Here is an 8,381-nt window from a genome sequence, read left to right as displayed (position 1 = left end):
GGGGGGAGAGGGTGTAGGCTGATATTTAGTGAACACTATGAGATGGGTGGGGAAAAGAGAATTGGTTATATTTTTATAGGAATTCTTTGTAAATAGTTTATACTGGGGATATGAAAGCAAACTAATTTCTGGTCCAGCTTGTGTCCAATCAGGTTCTCCCTCTGCTGAGACGGTTGCTGTTACATTCCCTACAGGGGGTGGCACTGCTACAGTGGTAAATTAAAGGGAGACATTTAGTATTAGCCAGATTCCATAATAAACCACAAAGGGTCTGGAGTGATTTGTAAGGCTACTAATACTAGGTACCACTATAATGGGTAGCGTACATCAGCTTTTGACTTCAGTTTTTTAATGCAATAACATTTGTAAATCACTTTTCTCCCATAGGGCTCAAAGTGCATAGATACAGTATGTTTCAAATCAATACAGGGCTGCAAGCTGGACTGTTACAAAGAAAATAGTCAGGTGTTCATAAATGTCAGACTAAACAAGTGGCTTTTCAGTTTGAACTTAAATGCTTCCAAGGATGGAGATGTCCTGATTGGTTGTGGCGGGGACTTTTAAAGTGTAGGAGCAGCATTACAGAAGGTTCTGTCTCTAAAGGTTTTGAGGTGGATTCTGAGGGTGACCAAGTTATTAGCTCCTTTTGATCTAAGATTGTGTGTGTGCGCAACAAGTCCTTCAGGTATCCATGGCCCAGACTGTGCAAAGATCTGAAAGTCAATAAGCCAATCTTTTAAAACAGAATTCTCCATGTTATCAGTAACCAGTGAAGTGAGCGAAGAGTTAATGTTAAATGTCTACCAATTTCACCAGCATAGCTGGAACAAAACTGGTGTCTAACTGCATGTACAGTAAATACAAAGTGATGTAGAAGACACAACATCCAGTATAAAAACTGTAAAGCATTACTGGTCTGGATGTTCCACTACCATATTAATGAACTGCCTTGGTACCCACTTTTCCTGTTTATTTACTAGTGCCTCCTGCACCATTAGAGGGAATTCTGACATGACTCCTTGTCTAATGCCCACCTTTGAGTTGGTTTCACCAAGGAGTCATGTCAGAATTCAACTCAGCCGCCAATACTTGGGGCTTTAAATATCCATTGCAGCAAAAGGTAAATGTCATCCAAATCGAAGTCTGATTGGCTTGCGGTATGGTCTTGCTTGTCATGTGGGGAGGCTGAGTGTCAGAAGATGATCAGGTATTGCTTCTGCAGTAGCAATGTGAAGATTTGGGGGGATAGGGTTTGGGAGCCAATTAGAGAATATATATATATATATAATTTTGGGGGGGGGGGGGGGAATCAAGGGGAGGATGAGGCTTGATTGAGATTCTGTCCCCACTCACATCTAGAGATTTTACTAATCCTAAGGATGCTGCCCGGGGGGTGGTAAAATGTTACTTATTGCACCAAGGACCGTGTACGGGAACATTGTACAAAGTACTGATTGTAGTTGCAAACTGAAATTTAGTTCTTAGCAAATTGAGAAACTCATACATGCTTGCACACTTGGACAATTTTAATAAGAGTACCTGGGGCATGTGTTTGATTAAAAAAAGTTTCTTCCTCATCTAGCAACAACTATCCTCCTTGCATGTCCCAAAAATCCTTAGTAGCAGAAAGGGAAGAAGCTGATTGGTTGTTAGGATCAGAAAGAGTGTTTTCAGATCCTTCACGAGGTCCTAACCTACAGACTGGTTTGTATAGCACTGACATATGATTCAATGTTTTAGTGAAAGAGGGGTTATGGTTTGAGCATCACATTGTAACTGTTATATAAACTCATTGAAAGGCTTACTTTTTTATATTTACAATAAAAATACTTATGTCAAGTGTGTAAGCTGCATTTTATTCCTCACTTCTTGTTGACAAACCATCTTGGGATCTCACTAGCATCACTCTTAACCACTTTATCCCCCACTGCAGTATATCTACGTCCTCTGTGACTTCATTTAAGCCACGAGTCAGTAGATATACGTCTTGTAGCAGAAGCAGTGCTGTGCAGGATTGGCCTTGCTCCTGTGCACATTTCTGGCACTATCTGATGCAGCACTAATTGGTGAACGGGAATATATGTTTCCTGAGCTAAGATTGATTTTTACCATTAAAAATACTTTTATTTTCTCAGTTCATAGTGAAAAATACATTCTGTAGCATTATTATAAAATCAAATATCTTCACCATAAATTGTAACAGGAACATAATCTAAGTTTTGTGATAAGCAGTAAGGATAGCCAAACAAAATATGTTTTCATCTACCGTAGCACTTTTTATTTTTAAACTGGAATTCGTAAAACTGAGAAATGATTTTTTTTCCCCTCGTTTTCCCATTAAAATTCATAGAAAACAAAATTGTTAGAGGAAAAAAAATGGCATACAATGAAAGCCTAGTTTGTCTTGGAAAAAAAATATATAGATTTCATTTCTGTGTCATAAGTAGGCATAAAGTTATTGCTGATTAACTAAGGACATAGCTAAACTGTCAAAACTGCTCTGGTCCTTAAGTGGGAAACAAGGTCTGGATGCAAAGCGGTTACGTTTATTTTAGACCAGGCATGGGAAAACTTGGCCCTCCAGCTGTTAAGGAACTACAAGTCCCACAATACATTTGCCTTTATGAGTGTGGCTGCCAGACTCCTGCAATGCATTGTGGTATTTGTAGTTCCTTAACAGCTGGAGGGCCAAGTTTGCCCATGCCGGTTTTAGACTCTTAAACAACCCTAGTGGTTCTTATTTTACTAGAGATTATCCCATTTTAGGTAAGAATTAAAACCATACTTAAACCTGTGTAAAAAAACTGCCCTTGCAGTCACTCAGGGATCCTTTGGTCCCCTGCCACCAGCTAGTTTCACAGACAGGCCTGGCCACGCGTAGCCTTCTTCGCGTTCCTGTCCACAATAGCATCCTGCGCAGGACACTATTGCAGACGGGACTGCGAAGAAGGCTAAGAATGGTTGGGACTGCGCAGACACAGTAAGCCTGTCGGTGAAAAAAAGACACTAACTGGCGGTGGAGGATAGGAGGATCCGCTAGTGACTGTGAGGGCACGGGACAGCTGCAGGGAGCTGGTAGAAGCCCCAGGTAAGTAAAACTCATGTATTTACACAGGCTTAAAGGGATACTGTAGGGGGGGGGGGTCGGGGGAAAATGAGTTGAATTTACCTGGGGCTTCTAATGGTCCCCCACAGGCATCCTGTGCCTGCTTAGCCACTCACAGATGCTCCAGCCCCGCCTCTGGTTCACTTCTGGAATTTCAGACTTTAAAGTCTGAAAACCACAGCGCTTGCGTTGCCGTGTCCTCGCTCCCCCTGATGTCACCAGGAGCGTACGGCGCAGACAGACCATACTGGGCCTGCGCAGTACGCTCCTGGTGACATCAGCGGCAGTGAGGACACGGCAATGCAGGCGCAGTGGTTTTCAGACTTTAAAGTCTGAAATTCCAGAAGTGAACCAGAGGCGGGGCCGGAGCATTGGGGAGTGGCTGCGCGGGCACAGGATGTCTGTGGGGGACCATTAGAAGCCCTGGGTAACTTTAACTCATTTTCCCCCGACTCCCTACAGTATCCTTTTTAAAAAAAAAATAAAAAATTCACACCCCTTTCCTCTTGAAAATGCAGCGTAACTGGTCTCTTTGAATCATTTTCTTTGCTTCAATAGTCCCTCTCTGTATTTGAGTTTGACAACCCTGCCTTAGATGGAGACAAAGAAGGTTGAATCTTAGTCATGTTTGGGACCAAATCATGGGCCAACCTCAATTTCTAGTGACTAGCTCCCTCATGTATAAAAGTTAACTGGTGTCTAATGACCCCCTCCCTGCCCTATATAGTTCCTTGATGTCTGGTAGTCCTCCCTCCCCTATAGTTCCGTGGTGTTGAGTGGTCCTTCCTCCCTTGTACGGTTTCCTGGTGTCTAGCGTTTCCCCCTTCCATCATTTGGCTTTACTTGCTATCTAAGGCTTCACCTCCAATATAGTTTCCCTGGTGGTCTACAGTGGGCCAAACATAATGCAAAGTGGGGAAACCACTTAGGGGCCAAAATCAGATTTGGCCCCTGGGCCAGAGTTTGCCATGTATGATAAGCGATAACCAGTTCAGACTGTAAACTATCCTTAAAAAAAAAAAAAAAAAAAAAAAGATTTTGAAAAATGAGTTATGTAAAAAAGCAGCTTATTCAAAATTGTGAATAGTACAATACTAACTGACTGCACTGTTTACAACTGCATTACTGTAAACAACCACTAGAGGGTGCATATCCCCACATCCATTCCTTTGTCATATAGCTGGTAAACTGCATGTGTTTAACATCTGAAGAACAACTATTCAAGTTTCATAAACCTAACTAGCCTCTGACATCAATAACAACATCAAATTCATTTGAAATGCACTCAATTATTTTAAACGGGCAAATCTGAAGCGTAACCGCTTTTATTAATTGGAAGTAAATACATTGTGTTAACTGCAAGGAATATGTTCTTCATCTTAGTTATGAATTTTATAACTAGCCCTCTAAGTTTTCCAGAGGCCAACCAGAGACTACCTTACTCAGCCTGCAGTGGCTGTGGGAAACTGGTCATTTTTATAGCCAGGTCCAGGCACAGGGGCTTAACTACTACTAGGGGAGCAGACCTTGCGACTGCAGAAGGCCCCAACTACTACACTCCCTCTGATAAAGGGGTCCATACTTAATATCAGGTGTTTTGGGGATACACTGGTTATGGGTTTGAAGATTAAATGCCCACAACTGTTTTATGACCTTCGCAAAATTGGGCCCCAGGCTGTGAAGCTCACAAGGGGTTAGCAAAGGAAAGTGAGAAAACTGACACAGCACACGCTCCTCCTCTCCCAATCACCTGCGCGGCACACGCTCCTCCTCTCCCAATCACCTGCGCGGCACACGCTCCTCCTCTCCCAATCACCTGCGCGGCACACGCTCCTCCTCTCCCAATCACCTGCGCCGCACACGTTCCTCCTCTCCCAATCACCTACGCCGCACACGCTCCTCCTCTCCCATTCACCTGCGCCGCTCACGCCGCTCCTCTCCCAATCACCTGCACAGATACGTACCTATGGAGAGGGAAGGCTGTGGATCCCATAAAGCCTTCCTGTTACTCTCATGGTCCTAGCATTCCACCGCTCTTCCCGGGTGCTTCCAAAGACTGGCGGCTGCACATGCGCCATTACGAATGCTCAGTACGGAACAGCCGATCTTTGGAAGCACTCAAGGATGCCGTTGCTTCGGAGGATCCCTAAAGGCGTATTCTACCTGTTGGTGAGCCGATTGGAAAATTTCTACAGAATCCAGATCATTCCCTCTCCATAGAGTGGTTTACTTCAGTTTTACTTTAAAGAGGACCTGTTGTGCACTATTAAAACATTAGGCATTAATACATCCAGAACAAAAAAAAGAAGTGCCAACAAACTGGAGGCAGAGGTTGACGTCAAAATTTATTGCTTTAGAAAACCGTACAGAAACAGTAAAATTTAGTGCAGCTCTAAGAAAGTTCAGTGACCCCCAATGATTCAGATACAAGCTTCTGATTGGTTAGAACCTCTGGGGAAGAGGGGAAGCTTACCCCAATGAAACACAAATCTGAGCTGCAGGCGGTCTACAGATAGGAAACTAACATCACATGATGGATAGGATGAAGATTAGTGCAGTCACTGCTCTGTGTAGAGATGGTCATTCAGATGTTACAAAATGTGGAGATGGAAATGTAAGCAGCTTGGGATTGGACCAATCAAATGCAGCAGCTTATGAATTTGATTTGTCCTATTTCAAGTTGCATAAAAGGTTCACAGAATTTACTTTAGAATATTGTGATACTGTAAGAGGAGATGCTAATAATTTCAAGTTGATACAAATGTTAGCTTGGGAGCGGGACCAACCAAAATCCTCAGCCAATAATATTTTGGTAAATTACTAGCATCTAATTAACCATCTGTAGATCGGAATTTATAATTCCAGAAGGGCAGCCCAGTCTCTAAACACAACAGCTTAAAAGCAGACCTGAACTCAGAATGTCCTCTCTGCTCTAAAAAATACGCAACAGCATAATTACCTTTAAAACAAAAACATTTCTTTGTTGCACCTGGTACAAATCCTAAAATAAATCTGCAGTGTGTCTACTTCCTGCTTTAATGTGCTTTCCAAATTAGCCATCCATCCTGTGCTTTCCAAATTAGCTTATCTGCCATGGCAGTCAGCTGACACATTGGAGAGATCAAATTACACTGTGATTAGACACAGATGAGGAGAAATTAGACAGGCTAAACTCTTTAAAATAAACACAGGGTGCATTTCTCTTTGTTTTCTTCTGTCCTGTGCAAGAGTTCAGCTCCATTTTTAATAAAAAGCTCAAAACTGACAAATCAGGTGATATTTAAAACTCACTGATGGGCCATTTTAACACTACATATGTTGCGCATCCTAAACAAAAGGATCACGAAACGGTGATGTAAAGTTGTATTGCAGCCTTTCTGTGATGCAAGCGATGCAGTGCAGAATAGTCCATAGACTTTATGCTTGCACATTGCCTGGTAGTGCACTGCATGCTGTATGTTATCCAGTTAAAATTGACACACCACAAAAAAAGTACCTGTGTAAAAGACCCCATTGAAATATAAATGCATCATGTTGTGAGAAGATTATATTGTCCATTGCACTCACCGGGCATAGTGTGAAAGAAGCCTAAGGGCCCTTTTCCACTAAAAAGCTCCATCGCAAGCTGCTTTTTTTACTAACCGCGCCGTATAGCCGTTGGGAACAGATAGCGACGAGAATCACGCAAGCCAGCGTATGTGTTCGGGGAAAAGTGACGCGCACTAGTGGGAAATGAGCACCATGATTTACATGTAAATCGCAGTGCTCTAGTGGTTGGCAAAACAACTGCAGTCTGCTTTTTGGAAAAGGGCCCTCGATGTCTACAGAGACCCAAGAGAAGTCATATCTCTGTTTTACAGCTTGAGAGATTGGCTGAAAATTGTTCCTATTGGCAGTGAATCAGCAACAGCAGATTTGAACTATTTGTAAACCCCCTTCTGGGAATGAATAATGACTCCTAGCAGATATTCTCAAACTTGGAGAAGGAGAGCTCACTCACAAAAAACCGCCAACATCAAAAAAACGCCACCTTACTTGCACATCATAAAATCTCATCAATTTTGATTTAGAGAGGGATAAATACTCTTAAATTGACTTTGAGTTGGGGACTTGTATATAAAATATCCATACCTAGTGCTTCCTCCAGACAGATCACTCCCACGCCGTCCTCCTCTGCCTCCTAGTTTGCCTGCAACTGGCCCCGGTAAATCGTTCAGTCAGGGCCAGTCGGTGCAGGCACAGCCTAGCCGAGCGCACTCCCGTCTAGTTCCTGTCACCAGGAGAATTCTGCGCCTGTGCAATAGTACTACGCAGGCACAGAACGAGACAGGAGTGCGCTCGGTCGGGCTGCGCAGTTGGCTCCAGAACAGAGGACTTTCCAGTGCCAATTGCAGACAAACGATGAGGCAGAGGAGGACAGCTTAGGAGTGATATGCCTGGAGGGGGCTGGAGGAAACACCAGGTATAGATATTTTATATACAAGACTCCAGCTCAGGATCACTTTAATACACACCTGCACTGAGAGGGATATGGAGGCTGGCATATGTCTTTCCTTTTAAACAATGTAAACTGCCTGTCTGTCCTGAAGATCCTCTGCCTGTAATACTTTTAGCCATAGACCCTGAACAAGCATGCAGATCAGATGTTTCTGATTGAAGTCTGACTGGATTAGCCACATACTGGTTTTGGATGTGTGAATTAGACATTACTGAAGTCCATGAGATCAGAAGAACTGCCAAGCAATTAATGAAATAAATATGGCAGCCTCCATATACCTTTTATTTCAGGTGTACTTTAACCACACACCTGAAATAAACATGCAGCTAGTCTTGTCAAAAACATCTGCTCTGCATGCTTGTTCAGGGGCTATGGCTAAGTATTAGAGGCAGAGATCAGCATGACAGCCTGGCAATTTTTTTTTTTAAATTAAATAAAAATGGCAGCCTCCATATCCCTCTCACTTCAGGTTCACTTGAAAGCACACGTGACTCGAGGCAAAGCTACCCAAGGTAAGCACAGATGTATGTTCATCCTGGATCAACACCTCTTTCTGTGCTATATGTATCTCTTGTTTCCTCCCGACCCCCCTTAGTCACTTTTGGCTAACGTCATATTTCCAGACAGGAAGAGGCGAGTTTCCTGTGATGTTTCGTCCTATCACCTCTCATTCCCTACTCTGCCCAACCCCATTCACTCCCCTGAAAAGGAGGAAATAGCATGGTGAAGGGAGGGAACATCACAGCAAGCCCACCTCTTCAAATAAGTGATTATGGG

Source organism: Hyperolius riggenbachi, chromosome 9 (genome assembly GCF_040937935.1).
Source record: "Hyperolius riggenbachi isolate aHypRig1 chromosome 9, aHypRig1.pri, whole genome shotgun sequence".
Lineage (NCBI taxonomy): Eukaryota > Metazoa > Chordata > Amphibia > Anura > Hyperoliidae > Hyperolius > Hyperolius riggenbachi.
Note: the sequence above shows the minus strand (reverse complement) of the source record.